Genomic DNA, 10,812 nt, shown 5'->3' on the forward strand with positions numbered 1-10,812 from the left:
CTCTACAGCTCTACCACTGAGCTAAATCCCCAACCCCGTTACCTTATTATTTTTTTTTAATTTGTATGGTATCTATCTTAGTTTGTTATTTATATGATATTTACTTTATTTTTTATTTGTATGGCATCTATCTTAGTTTGTTATTTATATGATATTTACCTTACTTTTTTATTTGTATGGTATCTTAGTTTGTTATTTATATGATATTTACCTTATTTTTTATTTGTATGGTATCTATCTTAGTTTGTTATTTATATGATATTTACCTTTTTTTTATTTGTATGGCATCTATCTTAGTTTGTTATTTATATGATATTTACCTTATTTTTTTATTTGTATGGTATCTATCTTAGTTTGTTATTTATATGATATTTACCTTATTTTTTTATTTGTATGGTATCTATCTTACTTTGGGTTTAACTCACCCCATCACTCACAATGTCAGGAGCAGGAGAGGCAGGCACCTGCTACTGCTTCCCCCTGAATGGCCTCCCAAGGTTTCCAGACTGAGACAAGTCCCCCTCTTAGGTGGGGACTTGAGCTTGCTTTCCACAACAAAGGTTCTGAGGTACTTGGCTGTACCATCCCCAGCTTGCCAAGGGAAGAAAAACTCTGCCTTGCCAAGTGCTTCTGGTTGCCTAGATACCCTTCCTATAGCTTCTGTGGCTCCACCTAGCTCCTCCTCCACTGCTGCCCCCCTCCAGCTCTCTCTATAGGTCGGAGGTAAGCATTTCCGACTTAAGAGAGAAGGAGGAGGAGGGAGGTAACATAACAATGTAGGTGGCTAAAAAAAAAAAGCCACAGGAAATCATATGATTAACTACTCACCAAAAAAAGAAAAGAAACATAATGCCTGTAATTCAGTGTATAAATGTGTATATACAGTTTTAGTGAACTTTTCTCATCCAGCGATCCCTTCAAAAGCCCTGGGAAAAGAATGAAGTCCCCCCCGCCCCCCATAGGCTCATAGATTTGAGCGCTTGGTCACCGGGAGCAGCACTACTTAAAAGGGTTGGCAGTGTGGTCTTGTTGGAGGAAGTGCGTCACTGGGCTTTGAGGTTTCAAGGGCCCAAGCCAGGCCTAGTGGCTCTCACCTCTTCCTGCTGCCGGCTGGTCCACCTGTAGTACTCTTAGCTCCTCCAGCACCATGTCACCTGCCTGCATGCCACAGTGCTTCCCACCATGATGATAATGGATTGAACCCCTGAAACTGCAAGCCGCCCCCAATTCGACTCTTTCTCTTATAAGAGTTACCACAGCCACGACTCCTGTCTTAGTTAGGGTCTTATTGCTGTGAACAGACACCATGACCAATATAAGTTTGATAAGGGACAACATTTCATTGGGGCTGGCTTGCAGGTTCAGAGGTTCAGCCCATTATCATCAAGGTGTGAACATGGCAGCATCCAGGGCAGGCCTGGTGCAGGAAGAGCTGAGAGTTCTACATCTTCACCCGAAGGAAGCCAAGAACATTCTGGGCATCCCTAGGCAGCTAGGACGGGGGTCTCCAAGCCCACCCCCACAGTGACACATTTCCTCCAAGGTCACACCTTCTAATAGTGCCACTCCCTGGGCCAAGCATGTGCAAACCATCACAGCTATGTCTTCACAACAATAGAGTACTAATATAGTCCACTGGGAAAAAAAAAACCAATATCTGATGGGAGAAGCCCTCTTTTGAGTTATTGGCCAGAGCTGACCAAGAGACCCCTAAGCTATATAGTCTATCACTTTTGCCCTAGGTTACACCCTAGAGGTGGAAGGGCCCATGCTGAAGGCACCCAAGTACAAGAAAGAGGGCCCAGAGTCTAGGGCCTAGCTAGAACTAACCTGAATGGTTCACCCTGAGAACTGGGCATCAAAAGGCACCATTTAAGCCTCTAAAGAAGAAAGACAAACAGCTGTCCTACCCTGCTGTGATACCTGTGAGTGACATCAGTGACCACCCGACCCGTGCAGTAGCAGCACATGTAACTTGGCAGTAACCACCTGCCCTCTATTTGGCCTTGAGGTCTGCATGAGAGAGATTCCATGCCTGGTACTGAAAACCTGCCTGATTGATCAGTGCTAGTGAAATCATGTTTATTGGAGGAGGATCCACAACCACCCGATTTCTCTTATATTTTTGGTTGTGAGCCTAGCCTTTAACGGCTGAGCCATCTCTCCAGCCCAACCACCCGATTTCTAAAGCCAGCACAGTCCTTAACAACATCCTACAAACGTGTGTCTTTATACCCACGTACGAGTGTAGTCTTCACCCTTCGTCACGACTGTGTCTCACTGCAACAGAACAAGACCAGCACAGGCAGACACAACCAGTCAGGAACGGAGAATCTTAGAGCCCAGTCACAATGGACGCAACTACAAAACACTAACACGCTTGAAGCTCAGGGACACGGTGGAAGAGGGGCAGAAAGACTCTTAAGAGCCAGAGCTCAGGGGGTTTACTGTGAGATTGCGTCTCCTAGTAACACCAGAAGCTACGCCCATAAAGTTTCACCAACACGACTGTCCAAACATGAGCTGAACAAGGAAGATACCAACAAATAAGCCATACCATATGGCACAGGGAAAAGCCCACGAGGCCTCAGCCCTACCCAGAGAATTATAGGCAACTGAGTAAAGCTGGGAGCAGGAGAGGTGATCCTCCCCAGGGAAGAGTCCTCCCCAGGGAAGAGTCCTCCCCAGGGAAAAGTCCTCCCCCAGGGGAAAGTCCATCAATTGGCTGTCCAGTGCCAGTCAGTCCTGAAAACTAACATATGGATTGGACAGGTTGTATTTAGAAATATTTATGCATCTACAAGTACATCTATGCATGCAAAAGTAATTAGTAAAAAAGAAAGTGTAGGCCATGAATTTGAAGGAAAGCAGGGAGGGTTATATGGGAAGGTTTGGAGGGAGGAAGGGAAGGGAGAAATAAAATACAATCTCAAAAATAAAAAGGTAAAATAAATTAGTAAAAGGAACAAACCAATCCTGGTTTAGGCCTGTCAAAGAAGCATCTTACGGGAAAACCTTGAAGGAAAATTGATGTTCACCAGCCTCTTTTTTTTTTAAATTTTTTAAAAATACTTTATTATATATGAGTACACTGTAGCTGTCTTCAGACACAGAGAAGAGGGCATCAGATCCCATAACAGATGGTTGTGAGCCACCATGTGGTTGCTGGGATTTGAACTCAGGACCTCAGGAAGAGCATTTGGTGCTCTTAACCACTGAGCCATCTCTCCAGCCCTCACCAGCCTCTTAAGTTCAGGTGGTCAGGTGCGTGTGGGATACAGCGAGGTCCCAAGGGTAGGAGCATAGAGAGCTCGGGGTCTTCACCTTTGACCCCATGTACCGGCATGCTCATCCAACTTGGCCGAAGCATGTCCTAGCCACCTCACCCATCCAAAGCGTAAGTAATGGCTCTTTAGGCGACGCTTCACAGAGCCCCCTCACACGCACCATTTCACTTCCTCTGCTTCACCTGGAAGACACGGCAAATACTACAATGATCCCAACATTACAAGAAAAAAGTCAGAGGGGAAAAGTCAGGCTGATAGGTTTCTAGAGGTGCTGTGTTGAAACCTAAGGGTGAGGGTGGGAGGGGACGGTGGGGCTGTAGGTGTGTGTGGGGGGATGGTATGGTGGGGAGGGTGGGAGGGGCTGGAGCGGGTATGTGTAGGTGTGTAGGAGGGCATAGGGGATGGATGTGTGGAAAGTGGGGAGGTGGGAGGGGTGGAGAGGTGGGGGTAGGGTGTGTGTGTGTGTGCACTCGAGTGTGTGCGTGTGTGTACGTGCGAGTGTGAGCACGTGATTGTGACCTGTTACTGTTTTTCATATTCTTAAAATCCATATTTCTCAAAGAGAACAATATCGGAAGGATACACTAACAGCACTTTGACGGGGTAGGTGGAAAGAAAAACACCAGGTCGGGTGACTTGGCAAGCAAAGTACAAAGAAGTCAGCATAGCACCCAAAAGAATGCTTGCCTTGTCCCTGAGAGCAGGCGAACGTAGCACAAACAGAGCTCCGTTAACTGGAACCAGTTGTGTACGTGTACACAGTGTGCCAACTGGAAGGTCTTACACTTAAGCTCCTTGCCGATTCCCACGGCCACTAGGAAAAGCATGTGCTGGTGATTTCTTTGTAAAGCAGACGGCAGGCACTTTCTCACCCCCCCACCCCCAAGCTGGAGACCGAACCCAGGGCCTTTCGCTTCCTAGGCAAGCGCTCTACCACTGAGCTAAATCCCCAACCCCCCCCTTCCCCCCGCAAGCACTTTCTATACATTTACAATTTGTCATTTTAAAGGATAGTGTGCTTAAAATCATGACTTTCCTTGGACAACTGGCGAAGGCACACTTTAAGCAGAGGTAAAATTTTTGTGCTTTTAAATAAGCACAAAGCAGTAGAGATTGTCTGGTGGAAGACTAGATGATGCAAACACACCCAAAATTAAAAACAAATCTTTAAACAAGATTAGTGATTTTTTTATTTTGCATGCCTCTGATGCTGCGTGGTCAAGCATTTTGCTCTTCAAATACAGGTGGAAACCGGACCAAGTAAATAACCACTGCTGGGAAGCTTGGATCACAGCCAGGCATGGAGCATACCTACAATCTTAGCACCTGGGACACTGAGACAGGGGGATCACTGTGAGTTGAAGGCCAAACCATTCATTCATAATTCCACACCAGCTTGGAATACAAATGATCGAGATACTGTTCCCCGAAACAGAACTAGACAAACAGCAAAGGCAAAAAAATCAAGCCAAGTACAAACAAAATCAGGGCCGAGTCAACAGATTTCTGCAGACTCAGTCAATCAACTCTTGTTCAACAAGCTGCTGGAATCCACAGGTAGTGAGGTTCCCGAGTTCAGAGACAGAAACTGACCCTGGTTGGTCCTGCTGAGAAAATATTCTACCATACTCCTGTTAGTCATCACTCCCGTCCGTACCCAGCCTCTCAAAGGTCCATGCGTTGAAGGCTTGATTGGCAGCCTCTGGTGTTATTGGCAGAGGGTGGAGCCTTTAGGAGAGAGGGCCAATAGATGGATGTCAGGTCACTGGGGCCTTGCTCTGACACCACAGCTCTCCCTCCTCCTCGTCCTCCTCCTCTTCCTCTTCCTTCTCATCTCCCTCCTCCTCTTCCTTCTCTTCTTCCTCTTCCTTCTCATCTCCTTCCTCCTCTTCCTTCTCCTCTTCTTCTTCCTTCTCATCTCCTTCCTCCTCTTCCTTCTCTTCTTCCTCTTCCTTCTCATCTCCTTCCTCCTCTTCCTTCTCCTCTTCTTCTTCCTTCTCATCTCCCTTCTCATCTCCCTTCTTCTCTTCCTTCTCCTCTTCCTCTTCCTTCTCATCTCCTTCCTCCTCTTCCTTCTCCTCTTCCTCTTCCTTCTCATCTCCTTCCTCCTCTTCCTTCTCCTCTTCCTCTTCCTTCTCATCTCCTTCCTCCTCTTCCTTCTCTTCTTCCTCTTCCTTCTCATCTCCTTCCTCCTCTTCCTTCTCCTCTTCCTCTTCCTTCTCATCTCCCTCCTCCTCTTCCTCCTTTCCTTCTTTGCTTGCCTCTCCTTCCTCTATTTCCTGTTTCTCCTCATTTCTTCCTCTCTCCTCTCTCCTCTCTCCTCCCCCCCCCTTCTCAACCACCAGACAGCAAGTAGCAGGTTCCTCCTACATTCCCCAGGAAGCTTTCTTCATCATAGGCCAAACCGCCATGAGCAGACATCTCTGAAATTACTCTTTCCCACTTTTAACTTGATTTTCTCACAGCTTTGGAAAGTTGACCAATACAGAAACCATGGTTATGATCTCTAAATGACGATGTCACTGAGCCACTCAAATAGAGCATTGTCAAGATGGATTACAGTTGGGAGTTGGATAGGAAAATCACAAATCTTGGATTTTTCCAGATTGTCCCAATTACATGCATTGTAAAAAAAAAAAAATACAACCCAGGGCTGGAGGGATTGCTCAGTGGTTAAGAGCACTGACTGCTCTTCCAGAGGTCCTGAATTCAAATCCCAGCGACCACATGGTGGCTCACAACCATCTGTAATGCGATTCGATGCCCTCTTCTGGTGTGTCTGAAGGCAGCTGGAGTGTACTCATATATAATAAATAAATAATTTAAAAAATACAACCTAATTATTAAATGTGTAGGTGTACATCGTTAAGATTTTTAAAATATTGACAAACTTTCACATCAACATGTTATCAGACTCCAAAAAAAAAATCCCCTGGGAGACTGTATGAATCCTCAGCTTTGGTTGGGAAAATATAGTCATCATCATGTTTAAAAAAAATTACTACATCAGTGGGTGGAACAATAGCTCAGTGGTGAAGGGGGCTTACCAAGGACCTGAGTTCGGTTCCCATGGCTCACCCAAGGCAGCTCGCCATAGTCTGTATCTCCATCTCTAAAGGATACAATGGCTTCTTGGGGCCTTCGTGAGCACCTGTACAGTGCACATAACCCACACAGACATGCAGACAGACGCAGAATTAAAACAAATCTTTATAAAGTACTGCATTAGTGAATATGTTTTATTCTTGCACGTTACAAAACATGTCTACATTATACATTTCTTACATGTTGCCTGGTAGCCCTTTTTGTCCACACAGTTTGACCCACTAAAAATATTTGGCCATTTTTTAGAGCATCTACTGACTTCTTCCTCAGACTAACATCAACAGCCCAATACTTAGGGAGAGTAAGTTGATCCCACCTGGCCCCATAACAATAATTTACTTATTCACTGTGTGATGTGATTTGCTGCATTTACTCGGGAAAGGGTGATGCATGTGGTTGCTAAAGGACCCAGACGCTCCAGTGTGGACTCCAGATACTTGGGAAGAGCCCAGAGCAGAAAACCAATGAGTAACTGAATGGAACGGGAGTGATTGCTAAACCAAACTGCTCGAGAGTTTCGATTGGTTCTCATTTTGCAACAGTGGGCTTGGTGTGGTTCCTCACTTTTGTTAACTGCACTGATTTTCCTCTGATGGCATGATAAGAACTGTATCCAAGCTGTGTGAATACAGGGCGGGCTGAGCCTGCATTGTTTGTTTCTCTGTACTAGCCTGAGGCCTAGGCCTGGAAGCCTCTACCTTCTGTACAGTCTTATCTTCCAAACTGACTGGTTCAATCTGGCTTTGGCTTCTGACTGAATTGCTTTGCCTGGCCTCTGACTTACTTTGACAATATACTCTAATCTTCTGGCTCCTTCTCATTCTCTGCCTCGTTCTGGCTTGTTCTCTCTGTAACCTGTCTCTGTAAAACTGTTCTGGTAAAACTGCCATTCATACACACCACCCACCATCCACCACACTGTCTCTCCATGCCCCTGCCTCTCTCTTTGCTCTTAAGTAGGCCCTCTTTCTCTGCTGTTTTCCTGTGAGTTGGGCGTATGGGTGTATCCTATCTCTGACTCATTCTGTCAATATTTTCTCTGATTCATCACTTTTTCTACCCCTCAAAAATCACTTTCAAGGGGTTGGGGATTTAGCTCAGTGGTAGAGTGCTTGCCTAGCAAGCGCAAGGCCCTGGGTTCGGTCCCCAGGTCCGAAAAAAAAGAAAAGAAAAAAAAAAATCACTTTCAAACATGGCTGCTTCCTTCTACAAACTAACCTTGCCTTCACTGTTAGAGATTAAAAGTGTGTGCTAAGGGTGTGTGTGTATTCTAAACAGATCACACGGTAATCCAGGGTGGGTCTGTATTCCTGCCGGACGTGATCCCTCGACAGACCATCCAGTGTTGCCAGATTAAAACTCCTCCACATACTTCAGCAACGTCTGGTTCAGCTCGTAAATACTTTTCCATGGTGTTTAGAGAACAAATTTGCTCTCTTATTAGCTTCTGTCAACTTATTTTCAGTCTGTCTGAGGACCAGATTAGTGGTACTGTGAGAACGTTTTCTACAAGGATATCCAGAAATTTCCAGAAGGCGACCATTTGGAGTTTCCCTCACCAGGAAAGCAGACCAAGTCTGCCTTGCTGCCTGGCCATCTTGTCAAGAGGAAAAGTGACTAGAATCTAACTGCTATTCTGTTGTATACATTGTGCACATTGAAGAATTATTCAGATCTATGGGGTCATTGACAAATATTTAGAAAGGTGCTTCACATGTTTCGAAATGTATAGAGTGATCAAAAACATGGCAAGGCAAGGGAAAATTAACCAAGTTATGAAAACAGGCAAAAGAAGTTTCTGGCTTTCCTTCCAGTGGGCTTTGGGCATGTCCAGTATGCTCACCACAAAAGTGCAACTTTTAAAGTTCCTTTTCTGTGTTTATTCTTTTATTTTTAATTTTAATCTTTACATTCCAACCATAGTTTCCTTACCTCCATGCCATTCCTCCCAGTCCCCCAACCCCAGATACATTCCTCCTCTATTTTCCTGAAGGGGGAGGAGGAGGAGGAGGAGGAGGAGGAGGAGGAGGAGGAGGAGGAGGACTTCCCAGAAATATCAAACATGGAATAAGAAATTACAATGAGGCATTGGGGGCTGGGGATTTAGCTCAGTGGTAGAGCGCTTACCTAGGAAGCGCAAGGCCCTGGGTTCGGTCCCCAGCTCCGGAAAAAAAAAAAAAAGAACCAAAAAAAAAAAAAAAAAGAAATTACAATGAGAGTAGGCACACACCCTTATACCGAGGCTGGATGAGGCAACCCAGTAGGAAGAAAGGATCCAAGGAAAGCCAAAAAGTCTCAGAGATACCCTACACTCCCACTTTTAGGAGTCCTACAAGAACACAAAGCTACACAACCATAATGCAGAGAACCTAGCTCAGACTCTTACAGGGTCTGTTTTGTTGTTTCAATCTCTGTGAGCCCCCTCTGAACCCTGCTTAGTTGATTCTGTGGGCCTTGTTCTTGTGGTGACCTCAACCTCTCTGGTTCCTGAAACCCTTCCTCCCCCTCTTCTGCAGGGGTTCCCCTGGCTTCATCTAGTGCTTGGCTATGAGTTTCTGCATCTGCTCCCATCAGTTGCTGGACATTTCTCTGATGATGACTAGACTAGAATCTGAGCTACGAGTCTAGCAGAATACCATTAGGAATCATTTCATTGAGTTTTTTTTTTTGTTTTGTTTTGTTTTTGTTTGTTTGTTTTGCCTGTCATATGGTGTCTGAACTGCCGGGTCTCTGGTTCCTGGCTATCGGTGCAGTGTCAGGCGTGGACTCCCTCTCATGATCTGGGCCTCAAGTTGGACCAGTCACTGATTGGCCACTCCTACAACTTCTGCACCCCCTTACCCAAGCACGTCATACAGGCAGAACATATTGGAGGTTGAAGGTTTTGAGGGTTGATGTCCCAGTCTCACTCCTGGGAGACTTGCCTGGTTAGAGAAGATGGCTGGCTCTGGTTCTGTATCCCCCATTGCTAGGAGACTTTGGTGGGGTTGCTCTTGTAGATTCCATGGGGTTTCCACTGCACTGGGTTTCTACGCTGCTCCTCCAATGCCCCAAATCCCAGTACTCTCTCCTGCCATCGCCTCTCCCCTGGCCCAGACTCCCCTCTTCCCACCCCACTGACCCTCCAGTCTACCTGCAAATTCTATTCTATTTCCCCTTTCCAGGGAGATCCATGGTGTTTTCCCATACGAAGTTGGTTATTGTTCTTTCAAGGCCTGTAAAGAATTGTGCTGAAGTTTTGATGGGGACTGCGTTGAATCTGTAGAGTGCTTTTTGGTAGGGCGGCCATCTTTACTGTGTTAATTCAATTCTACCTACCAACGAGCATGCGGGATCTTTCCATCTTCCAATATCTTCCTCAATTTTTTTTTCTTCAAAAGTTCTTGGCACACAGGCCTTTCATTTGGTTGGTTAAAGTTACCCCAAGATATTTTATATTATTTATGACGATTGTGAAGGTGTTATTTCCCTGATTTCTTTCTTACCCATTTGTTGTTTGAGTATAGGAGCATTATTTTTCTTTTAGTTAATCTTGGATCCAGCCACGTCACTAAAGGGGTTTATATCAGCTGTAGGAATTCACTGGTAGAATTTTTGGGGTCACTTATGTATACTGTCAGATCACTCACAAATAGTGATAATTTGACTTCTTCCTTTCCAGTTTGTATCCCCTTGATCTCCTTTAGTTGTCTTATTGCTCCAACTAGAACTTCAACTACTATAATAAAGAGATATGGAGAGAGTAGACAACCTTGGCTTGTCCCTGATTTTAGTGGAATTGCTTTGAGTTTCTCTTCGTTTAAGTTAATGTTGGCTATTGGCTTCCTGTAAATTGACTTTGTTATGTTTAGGTATGTCCTTTCTTTCCCTAACTTCTCCAAAACTTTTATCATAGTGGGTTGCTGGATTTTTGTCAAAGGCTTTATTAGCATCTAATGAGATGACAACGTGGTTTCTTTTTTTTCTTTCAGTTTGTGTATATGGAAAATTACATCGACAGATTGTTTTCATGTGTTGAGCCATCCTGCATCTCTGGTCTGAAGCTAACTTGATCACGATGATTTTGATGTGTTCTTGAATTTGGTTTGTGAGTGTTTTATTATTTTTGCATCTATGTTCATGAGGGAATTTTGTCTAAAATCCTCTTTCTTTGCTGAATCATTGTGTGGTTTCAGGATCAGGGTGTCTATTACCTCATGAAATCAATTTGGCAATGTTTCTTTTGTTTCTATTTTGTGGAGTAATTTGAGGAGTATTGACTTAGCTCTTCTTTGAAAGTCTGGTAGAATTCTGTCCTAAAACTGTCTGGCCCGGGGCTTTTTTTTTTTTTTTTTTTTTTTTTTTTTGAGGCTTTTTAATGAATACTTCTATTTCCTTGGGGCTTATAGGACTATTTAAACTATTTAGCTGATCTTGATTC

Source organism: Rattus norvegicus, chromosome 14, assembly GCF_036323735.1.
Source record: "Rattus norvegicus strain BN/NHsdMcwi chromosome 14, GRCr8, whole genome shotgun sequence".
Taxonomy (NCBI): Eukaryota; Metazoa; Chordata; class Mammalia; order Rodentia; family Muridae; genus Rattus; species Rattus norvegicus.